The following is a 14,111-nucleotide window of genomic DNA, read 5'->3' as shown; positions in this document are numbered from 1 at the left end:
CCTGTTTGTGATGACAGTCTGAAGATATATATATTTATATACTGAAAAAACAAACGTTACAGAGATGTTATAGTTAGGCTCACGTTTCACATTATTAGGGAAATTAGTACAGCGGAAACCACAGATAACTTTTAGAAAAGTGAGATCCCTTAAACAATCCTTGTAATTAGAGTTAAATTAAAACAATTCCAGACGGTCTCAATATGGAGGAAGATTTTCACACACATTTGTGAACGATGTAATGCTGCTTCTACCTCCTCTCTGTGGTTTTAACCTATTTTTTAATTAGATTTAGTTTATTATTTTATGCACGAGCACTTTAGGTTGACGGCTGATGTAAATAAATGGCGTACCATCGCCCACTTGGGCTGAATATTGCTATGCATTGCCCACTTGGGCTGAATATTGTGTTTGGTTAAAAAACAGTGGCATATGTCTTTGATAGACTGTGTATAGGGGTACCAACAAGATTGACACTATTATGGTGATATTTCGGGTATCCATATAGTTTAAGTTTCAAAAACCTGATTTTTTTATACTAATGCTATGTCACATTTTTTTAAAAATAATTTTAAAACAATATCAATTTGTTATAATGGACAAAGAGAAACAAGCCCTGGTATGAGAAACTACCAGTCTGTCTTCAGTATTTATTACTTTGTAGTTCACATATGTGGTGTGTTTAAAAATAGTTGAAAACTTTATTACTCTGTTGGTGAGCAAGCCTGCTGTGTAGGCAAAACACGTCCTGTTGCGCAAGGGATTCATATATATATATCCTACATATACATACTTACATACATACATACTCTGGGTAGTTCCCGCGTTTAGGTAGAGAGCAGATCCTGTATAGAGCACCCTACCCTTTGCTGTAGGAATAGCAAAAGACTTTGTCCATTTCTATCTCGGCATGGATGGCAATTTGCTAATCCTATGCTTAAAAACTTTGATAGAAATGCGGACATTTGAGGTGAGTAAATTCAGAGTGTCACTGGTGCTAAAGGGTGCTCTATCAAGAAGCTGCTCTCCACCTAAACTTAAGAATTACCCAGAGTTCGCTCCTTCTTTTTTGAATAATTTATGCAGCACTCTATGCCTGAAAGGGTTTTGTTTTGACTTATACTTTGCACTGGGGACCTGTTTGTTGAACGCTGTCACGGGCGAGGAGAGACTACGTGAACCAGAGGTCACTGACACCACCTGGCCCTTTAAAAACAACTCGCGGCACCCACTACGCAGGACGCGTGCCGGGCGAAGCCCAGGCCATGGGCGGGCCCGTCGGTGACCGGAGAAGGCTTCGCTGGGCCACCCCCCCCTGGTCCTGTTGTATCTTCCTGCAGTTGTGAATGGACTGGTCTGGTGAGTACCTGAAGCCAAACTAACGTAATTAGCTGGAACTTTTATCGCGTGGAAGTTCTTTGAGGATCAGATTTGCCGATTCCACAGAAGCTCCTTTGGCAACCTTGTTTACTTAAAGCTCGGTGACCTGTCTAAAGAACTTTTGCATTATCCATCGCTTTACTAATATGGGGAAACGAAAGGCGGAATCCGGAAAAGCGCAACAGGAGCAGCTGGATCTAATAAAGGACCCGGAAAACTGTTCCTCATTGCTGAACTACCTGATGGGCGCAGTGAGGGCAATAGAAAAGCAAATTACTACTGTGGAAGGAGAGAGAGAGATACAAACAGCTAATATTCAGGGCAGAACGGAACAAGTAAATACATCCATAATGAAATCTCCTAGAAATTGCTGTATACAGTTAATAATAGACCAAGAGTATGTCATTGAAGTCGATGAGGAAGGGTATCAACCTCCCTCAAAAAGTGTGAGAAACCCTGAGGGTGGGAATGGGTCCAAAAATGTGGAACTCCCAGAGCTTACTACACTGACCTCAAGGCAACAGAAAAAAGCACCAAAGCGGAAAAAGTTAACAAATCAGCCCCAACTAAGACAGACAGGGAAAAACCCAGCACAGAAGGAGCCATGTCTCAACAATAGTGAGGCAAAAGAAATTGCTTCCCTGATAAAGGAATTAGAAACAATGATAAAGCATTGAGTAAGACGTATGATAGATTAAAAAAATATCGAAACTACTACAAAAATATGGTATTTAATGATCAGATCTACAATACGATTTGTGTAAAGGTTTGGGAACCGTTGAACAAAGCCTTAATTTGAGCATTTTAATTGGGAAGTATGCAAACCTGAAAAAAGGAAAACAATTTTTAGCCTTTGTAGACCTAACCGCAGCCTTAGACTGTGTGGTACATGAGAGGCTGTGGGGGGTCCTTCAGGAACTAGGGGTGAATGTTTCCATCATATACTTTTTGAAAGATACTTACCAGAATGCCAAGGCCAGAGTACGTTATGGCAATGATGGAGCATGTACAGGTTTTTTTCCAATAAAAAAAGGGGGTCAGGCAAGGATGTGTTCCGAGACCCCAATCTTTTTCATCTTTACACAAATAGCCTAGAAAAAGCACTGCTCCAAACAGGTCAAGATCTTTTAGTAATCAATGTCCGAGCCATCCCATCTTTAATGTATGCGGACAACACCATTTTAATGTGTCGTACTCAAGTGGGTTTACAAAGATTACTAGACGGTTATATTGTATTTATGCGAGAGCTGTGTTTAAAGGTAAATATATCAAAAACTTTTGTCATGATGTGGTATATGGAGCAAAAAATGTAGAAACATATTCATAGATAATCACAAAATTAACTTTTTTAATACCTTTAGTTACCTAGGCATACTATTTGACCACAAATCCACATGGGTCCAGGCGGTGCAAATGAGAAGACTTGCTTTTATAAAAATGACTGCTGCCCTTTTTAACTTCTCAAAGAAATTAGGCACAAGGCCCCCGCAAATATTATTACAAATCTATAGCGCTAAATGCATATCTACAGCCATGTACAGTTCTGGATTATGGGGGCATTGTAATGTTCAACCACTCCAGCTGATAGAAAATCAGTTCTTAAGCTATATTTTGGCACTTCCTAGAAGCACATCATCATATGTCTGCCATGCAGAATTGGGTGTCCCATTTTTAACAGATTTAATTAAAACAGAACCAGTCATGCTGTGGAATAGGCTGCGGATAAATGAGGAAACCCATGTAAACCAGGAGGTTTTTAAGGACGTCATGGGAATGACCGATGTAATGAACTTGAAGTGGTTAAGATATGTCTGGGATTTTCTAAATGATTTACGTTATCCTAATTTCTATAATGAACCTAGTACTATGAGAGTGATATCTAGGAAAGAGCTGAAAAGAAATTGTATGGCACTACTAGATTCACGACGACTATCTTAAGAACTAGCAAAGCCCACTGTAGAGCACCACCAAATGATAATGATTACATATAGTATGCAACCCTACCTCATACTTGTACCGCGCCAATACGAAAGATTACTGTTAGCGAGATTCAGATTAGACATCTTCCACCGCATCATAAGTTTTCCAAAAATGAGGGAATGGATGCGAGAGATGCAATTATGCCCTTGTGACGACATTTCAGAACAGTCTACAATTCATACTGTATTCTTCTGTAAATTTTATAATTTGCTAAGAAAAAAAATGGTTGTTACCAATTTTAAAGAAATTCGATTTTAAAAGTTGCCGACCAGCGTTTTTAGCATTACAACTTTTAAATAATGAATTTGTTATATGGTGTTTAATAAATATTTTGAAAAATGTGGTAAAATGTAGGAAATCCATAACAACATGATGGAGTACGAACTCCGAAATAGCCGAAACCTTTACGGCACAATGTGATTCCTTTTTAATTGTATACATTGTGTATATTAATGTATTAATTGTTATGTGCTTTTATGATTCTTGTTTGTAGAAATCGAATAAAGCTTTTCAACAACAACAACGACTTATACTAGGCACTCCCTTGTGTCTGGATAAAGCTAAACCCCTCTGAAGAGCTATATTGATAGCGAAACACGCGTCAGGGGTTGCTTTGTTCATTCCAGGTTGGCTTGGATGGTATTTTACCAAGTCAAAGCTCTAATACTGTGCCTGGAGTGGTAAAAGGCTTTTGTCTTTTTACAGTCTGGCATGGATGACACTCTGCTAATCCTATGCTTAAAGACTTTCTTGTAGGAATGACAAAAGACTTTGTCAATTTCTAGGATTGGATGGCAATGTGCAAATCCTATGCTTAAAACGTTGCTGGAAAAGCGAGCAATTGATGTGAGTAGATTTGAAGTGTCTCTGGTTTTGTAGGGTGCTCTATACACGAGCTGCACTCCACCTAAACCTGGGAACTATCCAGAATTCTCTCCTGTTTTGCATAATTTATGTGGCACTCTGTGCCTGAAAGGATATTGTTTTGACTAATACTGGGTGCTCCTGTGCGTCCGGACAAAGCTAAACCTCTCTGAAGAGCTGTAATGATAGTGAATCAATAAAAGTACGCGTGCACAGCCTTTGCTTGCTAATAATTCGTTATATTAAGTTAATTTGAATTTGAAGTGCTACTAGGGTATCGCTCATTCATCAAGAGCATGAAAAAATCTAACTCAAAAGTCCAGCCCTAGTTGGGTTGAATCCCCAATGCACAATCTTCGCCTCTAGAACTCTAGAGGATCTTTAAATAGTTTTATGCAATCACAGTGGTCAAGGTTTCTGTTCAATCCAATTAACGTTATTAGATGAACTTGAATTCAATCCATTATTGCATGCTTTTCATAATACCATAATCAACATTATTTTAGAATTTTCCTAAATCCAATGCATTTAGGGCTGATGCCCTTCATCAGGGATCACTCTAAAGTAAAATTAGAAAATGCCATTGAAGCATGGGAGAAACAATAATGTCATTCATACAATGCAATCTAAATTCAAAGTATATATCTTGTTTAGGCGATAACTTAATACAAGGTCTAAAAGAATATAACTCTATCGATTGTTAAACAACATAGACAGCTAACGAGTGATAAGAATGAAGAGAAAAGGTCTATTCATGAAATTCAAGCAAATATTTAAGGAAAATTACAGTGTAAACGGTGACGGTGAGGTTATACAAAGATGCATGTCTTACTGATCCATCAAAATTAGAAACGTGCCAGTGATTAGTGCTTAAATTATACTCTGTGAACGGTGCATCCTGTGTGTCAAATGAGCGGTGGTCTATATCAGGTATCTATGTGGTAACGTGACGATCGATGAAAAGAAGAAGTGAAGATGAGCAAGGTCAGATGGCGTGGCCGAACTAAGTGGTTTGTATCGTGTCGATTAGAAAAAAACTTAACGTGAGAAAAGTAAAGTACCATTGTGCATGCTAATAGAGTGCAGTAGTATGTTAATACTAGGCATTAGAACAAACCTGGTTGCACGATGCGAAAGTGAATGGCTATTCGGACACGTTACTTGGTTAACAGAGGATAAGTTGAACTGAATGCAAAAGTTGAAATCCGGTAGCGGAATTAAGAGGAAAAGTTACATGCTTTGAATAAAACTGCACGTGGAAGTTAAAATCAGTGGCGGAATAAACAGCAAAAGTGACGTGCTTTATCGAGCTACAATAAGCGGTTAAACGCAAATCTTCATGCCATGTGCCACATTTTTCAAGCGTTTTAAAACAGTTTATGAGCCATTCTTTACATTTTTGGTAAATCCCTCTAAGTTTAAATATTAAAACTTAATTTTTGGTCAGACAGTACTCATTCAGCGTTTTTTTTCTAGCAAGTTGTTGACCTTCTCAAATGCTGTGGAATAATCTATATCTCACTTAAAGAGATTCCTGGATTTAGATAAGATTGCTTTTTGAGCCAAAATGGAGAAAACAACAGTATTATCAAAGGTCGGAAGCCCATCTGATGGATAGTTAAGATGTTATCTCTTTCTACCTAGTCGTCCAAATATAAGAGGAGATATTTAGCAAAAATGCTCAGATATGCGTCAAGTAAGACAAACAACAGGCAGCTGCCTGGTATATCTTTAAATCCTCCTTTAAAAATTAGCTGCAATATAGTCTTTTCATGATGGTAAAAGCTGGCAAAGTTTTATTACCCTATTATAAAATGGGGGCCAACAGGAGGCTCAAGCGCTCAGCATTTAGCTTTATGATAGCTGTTGACAATTCAGTCTTACTGGGTGCAGGAGTAGTATTGATTTCTAAAATGAGATGTTTGGTTGCTTGTTCTGAAATCAGACATCTCGCTGTCACGTTCAGTAGTTAAATGCAGAGTTACTGAAGTTGAAATATTACTGCCATACAAATTGGATAGGTAAACTTTCCAGATTATGTATGATATTCACAACTTTTTATTTGAGTTTACACCTAGGCCGACTATAGACCAAACTCTCTTCTTATAATTATATATGTCTTTTTCCATCCACTTGAAGACCTTATTTGTAAATTTAGGTTTTAGCTAATTCCCTTTTTGAACCTTTTTAAGTGTTTTTACATTCTGATCTTTTGTTAAAGTCCAACTCTCCTTTAGTAGTTGTTTTTTTTTCTCCTAAAGGCCTTTGTTAAGGGTTTGAATAGTACTGGATATTATCTTATCTTATTCCATCTGTACCGATAAGAAAATACAGAAACTGACTTTCTGCATTTTTTTGTTGGTACGGAGGAAATAAGAGTTACCAGAAAATAACTTCTATATCTTTCAAAACGTAGAGTACATTAAGTGATGTACAAAGTGCAATCAATAGGCCCACAGTTAGTGAAATGAGGACATTTCATAATGAATTGTTGATTTCATAGTTTTAATGTTTTCTTGTTAAATGAGGCATTCCACACTATTAGTTTGTCTTTTACCACTGTAATTCTGTCCTCTATTATCTGTTGTCAGTACCTAGATTTTATGATGCAACCATGGATGATGGTAATGATTGGTTTCAGTTCTGTTTACAATTTTAAATTCTGTAGTTTGCCAAATTCAGTGATGTTAAGAAAAGTTAAGTCAATGATAGATTTGTTATCTGTACCAACAGATATACATTGTGCTGCTTTATCGCTTGCGTGTCTCCCATTGAGATGTCAAAAGCCTGGGCCTTGGAGTGTTGTGCAATCATTTTACCATGCCAGGTTTGCTTTCTTGTTTTGACAATAGGTTAAAGGATTAAGTAGATGGAGTCAATGGTTTCTTTATCATTGTTCTCTGGATTTGCAAGAAATAGTTGTTAAAATCACATGTTATGGCAATGGTCTTATTAGTTATTGAAGTGTTTCAATCTGGTCGCTTAATAGAGGTGTAATCTGTTTTTTGCTAGAAGGCTAGGGACTGTTACCTTATCTTACTCACTGCATCTCATTATTTCCAATATTCCCTCCCCCACTTTTTTCCTACACCCTCCCTGTTTTTTCCTTTCACCATATATAGGGGAAATGGTTGTACTGTTTAAAACATGTCTGCTGCATTGTTTATTCAGTGCACTTGTTACTGTTTCCTACTTGACTCTGTATTCCCTTCGGCAACTGATTTAACAAAGATTGCAAGAATAAAATAGCGATAGACTAGAATCCACTAAACATCAGTGTTGAATGCCGAGCATTTGGTGTTAAAATTAATCATATCATTAATGAGGAGTCCCGGACCCATCGCATGTAAAATAACGTGATATTATTCCACTCCCAGTTCAAAAGGAAAGTTGCCGATCTCCCTGGGCTTGGATAACCCTGGACTTTCATGTTTAAAGTAGACCATGTACAATCTTTACCTCCAGTAGTTAATTTGTAAAAACATAAGTGCCGGGGCTCTCGTCAGGAGGCTCCTTGCACCAGCCCATTTCTCCTGTTTGCGCTGCCTAAAACAGAACCAACTACTAATGATGAAAATAGGGAGAGGATGTGGTGTAATGGCAGAGCTTCCGACTTCGCGACTCAGTGTTGGCTCAATATCCTGTGATTCTGGGCAAATCACATAATCTCCCCTTGCCTACCATAAATGTATGTATCCTTAACTAGTGCTCATGGAAAGCTCAGGTGTTGATGATTAAGTGCCGGTCCTAAGCACCGGAAAACATTGGCTCAAATTAAGCACTGTTTACCTCCCTGTCAGCCCCCTCATTTAAGGCTTATAAGTGTGTACTGTAGAAGATGACACTGTGTGTGAGTTTTATTCTGTGTGATTTTCCTTAAAGCCAATTTCTACTTTGTCAAGTTAGCCTATGACATTTCAAGTATCGCAGTTTAATTCTAGAAGAGGAATACACACCTCAAGGCTATAATCCCAGATACATTGCCAAATCCCATCTCAAACTACTGGGTTTACCATTCCACTGTCTATGGCATTCGTGCCTTCCCGTCATCCTTCACTGCTTAACTGAAGCAGGCTTGTTCTTTGTAACGTCCTTTTTTCCACCCACCCCTCACAGTGAAATCCCACATCCCTTTCTCATTAATCGTTAATATAGAACAAGGAGTATTATTCCATCTCCCACCTCTAGATACCTCTCCCCTCAGAAACAGTCAGTTGACATTGGGACAGCATGCCACACCTGGCCAAAGGTTTGACATATAACTGCATACATTTCCTTGAAATCTACAGTGTATTCTTAAACATGCAGAGCTACTTGAATTCACAATCCTTGGTTGTTGGACTTGGCCCGACCTGCATGATCATCCCCAAATGTGTTTCCTTTACACCTCTTATTCTCTGAATTATTTTTTATTGCCATTAGAGCTCTGTGCCTTTTATAACTGCTAATTGGTGCTAATGTTCTTGTGCTCTCTCCCGAAAATGCGGTAAAGTTGGCCTACATCTGATTTGCACATTTAATTTACTTATAAGTCCCTATGATATGGTAATACATGGGATCCAGGGCTTGTAAATTAAATGCTATTAGTGCTCCTGCAGCACTCATTGTGCCACCCACTTAGTAGCACTTCAAAACTTGTCTCAGGCCTGCCACTGCAGCTTGTAGTGCAGTTTTAAGCTGCCATTATGACCTGGCAAAATAAACCTTGTGCCAGGCTTAGACCTTCCTTTTTAATATGTAAAAGTCACCCCTAAGTTATGCCCTAAACAACCCATAGGGCAGGATGCATTGTATTTAAAATGTAGGACATTTGTTTGTAAGTTTACATGTCCTAATAGTGAAAACCTCCTAAATTAGTTTTTCTCTACTGTAAGACCTATCGCTCCCATTTGATAGATAATATTGGGTTACCTTAATCAATCAATCAATCAATCAGAGTACTTGTAAAGCGTGCTACTTACCTGTGAGGGTCTCAAGGCGCTGAGGGGAGGGGGGTGCCGCTACTGCTCGAAGAGCCAGGTCTTGAGGAGTCTTCTGAAGGCAGGTAGGTCTTGGGTCTGCCTTAGGTGGGTACGGAGGGTGTTCCAGGTCTTGGTGGCGAGGTACGAGAAGGATCTGCCACTGGAGGTTGTTCCTTGGATGCAGGGGACAGCGGCGAGTGCGAGGCTGGTGGAGCGGAGCTGGCGGGTGGGGGTGTAGAAGCTGAGTCTGCTGATCAGGTAGGCTGGTCGGGCGTTGTGGAGTGCTTTGTGTGCGTGGGTGAGGAGCTTGAATGTGATCCTCTTGTCGAGGGGGAGCCAGTGTAGGGCTCTCAGGTGGGGGGTGATGTGGCTGCGGCGAGGGACGTTGACGATCAGTCGAGCGGAGGCGTTTTGGATGCGTTGTAGTCGTCGTAGGTGTTTAGCTGGGATTTATGCGTAGAGTGTGTTGCCATAGTCCAGTCTGCTGCTGACGAGGGCCTGTGTCACCTTATTATATTTAAAAAAGTGCTGCTACATTTTATTGGGAGCTGGTAGAAATATCAAGTTTGGACTCAAATGAATTGTAGTTTTAAATCGTCTTTAACAGGAAAGTCAGATTTTAATGCACAATTCTAATAATGCACCTTTTAGAGGGTTGCCATTTTCTTGCCCTAACGGTTGGTGCCTGCTGCCAGTGTCATGGGTCACATGACTGTGAATAGCTCTACTGTTAGGGTTTGTGGATTTCTGCCAGACAGTGAAACAAAGAGAACTGAATGTAGGCAGGATGGGCTGTCCTGTCTGGAGTGCTAGGGGTGGAGCTGTGCCCTGCCCCACTTGAATGTCAAAGGGCTGCCTCCAGCACACACACAAGGGAACCCTACACTAATCGTTTGTCATTCCAGACTTCTGGATCCTTGATAGTGGAATTGAAGAACTTTCCAGAACCAGATATGGGGGTATTGTAGAAGATTCCCTCACTCCAAAGGTTGACACCAGGTATAAATATTAGACCTTCAGAACAACTCTTCAGCACACTCCTGAACCTGTGGACATTACAAAGGGAAGACTGCATTGTTCCCCAGAGCACTGCCCTGCAGCATGAGGTCTGCCTTGTTGCCCCAGAAGAATGTCCTGCCTCTTGAGGCCTGCCCTGATCTCAGAGAAGGAAGACTGGTCCTGCTCTCTTCTTCCCAGGCTAGCTGAGTGACTCCGAGGGTCAGTTGTCTGACTTGTTTTGAGCTACAGGGACACAACGAGCTCCAGAGTCTTCCCTGCAACTAACTAGCTGACATGCTGCACTGTACCTGTCATGAAGACTAGTAGCTGGAGTTGCTTGAGCCCTGCTGGCCTCTGCTAGAGTGTGACCCTGATCCCCAAGAAGTGCCTCCCCAGGTCCTGGACCCTTGGCTGGCATCAAAAGGCACTCCTCTTCTAGAAAGTGAGAAATCCTGAAGTTTTGGGCTTTTTGGTAATCACGAACGGACCCGTTCATGCCAAGACTTTGCAACCCGTAATGATTGCGAACACGAAGTTTCGGTGCACCCAAATCTTCTCACTACGGTGACCACCAGCTACAACCGGCAATGTGAGAACTGCACTTCAAACTACAGCAAGACAGCTTTCAAGGACTGCCAATACGAACCTCCAGCAATGACCATCTGCAATGCCTGACTGGTTGTTCGTGCTACAGTAATGACCATACAAGACTCCAGACCTGCTCTTCTGGCTACAGCAGCAACAATCTGCAATGTTCCCCCTGCTCTTCGCGGCCTCTCCATCACCAACGGAACTCTTAATGCCTAACTTTGAGAAGGTTACTTTTTCAGCTGACTAGCTCAGTCCCTGTATCTGGACCGTGTTTCATCTCGGTCAGCCTAACCTTTTGACTTTCTCCCAGTCTAGCTCGACCGGGGCCTGTATTACTAAAAGGGCACACTTTTCCTGTTTGCATCACTGTGCATCTTTAGGCAGGTGCGACGGGTACATACAGGGAAAGTTACCCGTATTATGAAAGATGCGCTGCCCTCAGGGTAGCCTCAAGCTTGCGTTGTCTCCAGTGAAAAATGGCTCTGTGTTTCTCTGTACCTGCACTTTCACAAGGGATTAGAGATCACCTGGCAGGCAGTTGCAGTGAGTTATTGCACCCACCTGCAGGGGGATGTCTTGGGGTTGGGGGGTCCATCGGACCCCCTTTCAGCTCTCGAGAGGGCTGCCCTCAGGTGATGCAATGACCGTGTACCCCCTTATTGTGGCACACTTTCAGTGGGCCTCCTAAGGGCATGCTCTCACACTGGTAGTAAAGCATGGGTGCAGAAGCAAAATGATTCCCTCATTTGTATGGTGCCACACCCCCATGCAAACGAGGGAATGCCCTTTCCCGATTACTCTGGTGCTACATGTGCGCTAGCGCTATCTGTATTACAGCAGTGGCGGCACAAGCTTAAGTAATACCAAAGTGCCCTGGGGGCACACATAGTAGGCGTACATGCCTGTTGCGCTCCTGGTGCACTTTCTGTAATACGGCCCCAGATGACCTCGAGTGGCACTTTTAGCTTTTAGTCTCTATCAACTTAAATCTTTAAAAGTGAATCTCTCTGGTTCTACTGATAGGATGTTTGTCATTCTGGTGTTGTTTTAATCATTATAATTTACTCTGTTTTTCTAACTGGGTTGGGATTTTTCTTGTGTTGTGTTTTCACTTTATTACTGTTTGTGTGCTGCCGAAATACTTTACACAGTTAACTGACTAGTTTTGAGCCAAGCTACCAGAGAGTTGAGCACAGGTTAATTTAGTGACAGTTGTAGTTCACCCTGACTAGGATTGTGATTGTTACCTGAGTGGGGCTTCCACTGCCCTCAAGCAATAACTCCTTTCCTTACATTTCTGGAGAAGTAAATGGCTACCAGCAGTAAGAGCAGGAGTGGCACTCCATTCTCAAAATCTTTCCAGTGCTTTAGGCAGTGTCCCTGTGGTCCATGACAAAATGAGTTTTCTCATGGTACCACTTTTAATCTGGCTTGAACTAGCATCTCCTGAGCCACTTTGACTTACTTCAGTCAACCTCATTTAATAATCAGTTTGTTTTCTGGACTGCCAGGTTAAAACCTGGGGAAATGCAACATCATGTTCTGACCCTTTTTAATTCAGCGGGTCAAGCCAGCTGAACATCATTACATCCATCTCCTTGTTAAACGGAGAGTGCATTGTTTTTAAGTACAACAACAATTGAAAGCCAAATTTATTTAATCTATATATACTTACTTCCTTTATGCATCTATATACCTTCAATGTACTTGTACAATGGTTCTTTATATTTATTACTTTTTTGCTCATTCAGCATATCCAATGCACTTCCTATTTCTAACCGTATACCTCTCACAATATATTCTACACCGCAACTCTCTGACTCATCTCAATGCCATGTACTTGGATCTATATATGTATTACTTTTCTGCTCATTCAGAATATCCAAAGCACTTCCCTATTTCTCACCCTATTCCTCTCTAAATATATCCTCTTCCTCTATTCTCTCTCATCTCAAACTTCTCTCTACTACTCTTACCAATGCACTACCCTATTTCTCACCCTATACCTCTATCAATATCTTTAATCTACATATACTTACTTCCTTTATGCATCTATATATTTTACATGTACTTATAGATTTATATATTATTACTTTTCTTCTAATTCAGCATATCCAATGCACTACCCTATTTCTCACCCTATACCTCTATCAATATATCCTATACCTCCACTCTCCATTCATCCCAAAACCCATACGACTATTATGAACACCAAAATAACCCTTTCTAGACTCTTCCCTACTCTATACCTCCTTGCATCATCCTCTACCTCTTTTACTATACCAATCCCACAAAACAAGCCATTCTAAACCCTTCCCTCTAACTCTTCCCCTCCACGTCCTTTTTCCTCTTCCCACGCCTCTTCCTACTGCTATGACCTCCAAAACAAACAAAAGAAAATATATAAAAATAAGAAAAAAAGTCTAAATCCTTCCCTCTTCTATCCCTCCACTATCCTTTTTAATCCAAATAACAGACCAACATGTCCACTCATATTTCACTATACTAATCCTTTATAGATTACAGAGTAGTGTGATGCTCGCTGAAAAAGCGCTTCAACACCTCATCAGGGGTAACAAGCGCTATATAAATGAAAACCTTTTTCCCTCTTCAATCCATCCGCTATCCATCTCAATTCAAATAACTAATATCCACCACTCAAATTACTTTTATATTTCACTATACTAATTCACCACTAATCCTTTATGGGTTCTAGAGTGGCATGCTGCTCGCCAAACAGTGCTTCAACACCCCATCAGGGGTAAGAACCGCTATATAGGTGCAAACTTTTTTCCCTTTTCTATCCTTCTTCTATCCTTCTGAATCCAAATAGCCGACTGACATACCCACCACTCAAATTACTTTCATATTTCACTATACCAAATCAACATTAATCCTTTAGGGGTTCTAGAATAGCATGCTACTCACTGAAAAAGCTCTTTGACACCTCTTATCGGGTAGTAAGCGCTATATAAATGCAATTACAATACAATACAATGACTATGAATTACCACGACGTTAATGAGTCTAATGTTCCCTTTTTTTTTTGCTGTTTTATACAGAGCGGCATCGACAGAAAGGTAATTGGAGCGCTTTACTTGAGCACCAGTTACATTACACAAGGACACATAATTTTGTTTGTAGGCACGGGGTGATTCCGTGATTTGTCCAGATTCACAGGATGTTGAGCCGATGCTGAGATTTGAACTTGGTTCCCCAGTGCCAAAGTCGGCAGCTCTGGCCCGTTACTCCACATCCTCTCCCTCTGCCTATCCTTTCTCACTCTCTGCTGCCATTGTATCCTTGGCTCCTCAGACTGGTGCTTCGAGGGAGCCA

The 14,111-nt window shown here is 40.7% G+C and overlaps 1 protein-coding gene across 5 annotated transcripts in view; it reads left to right on the top strand.

The window, feature by feature from the left end:
* BBS9 (Bardet-Biedl syndrome 9) overlaps nucleotides 1–14,111 on the top strand; it is a 1,968,820-nt gene that overhangs the window by 963,356 nt on the left and 991,353 nt on the right. The gene's annotated exons all lie outside the window — the stretch shown is intronic.

Source organism: Lissotriton helveticus, chromosome 4_1 (assembly GCF_964261635.1).
Source record: "Lissotriton helveticus chromosome 4_1, aLisHel1.1, whole genome shotgun sequence".
In the NCBI taxonomy this organism is placed as follows: domain Eukaryota; kingdom Metazoa; phylum Chordata; class Amphibia; order Caudata; family Salamandridae; genus Lissotriton; species Lissotriton helveticus.
Note: the sequence above shows the minus strand (reverse complement) of the source record. Positions and strands in the feature narration are given on the sequence as shown.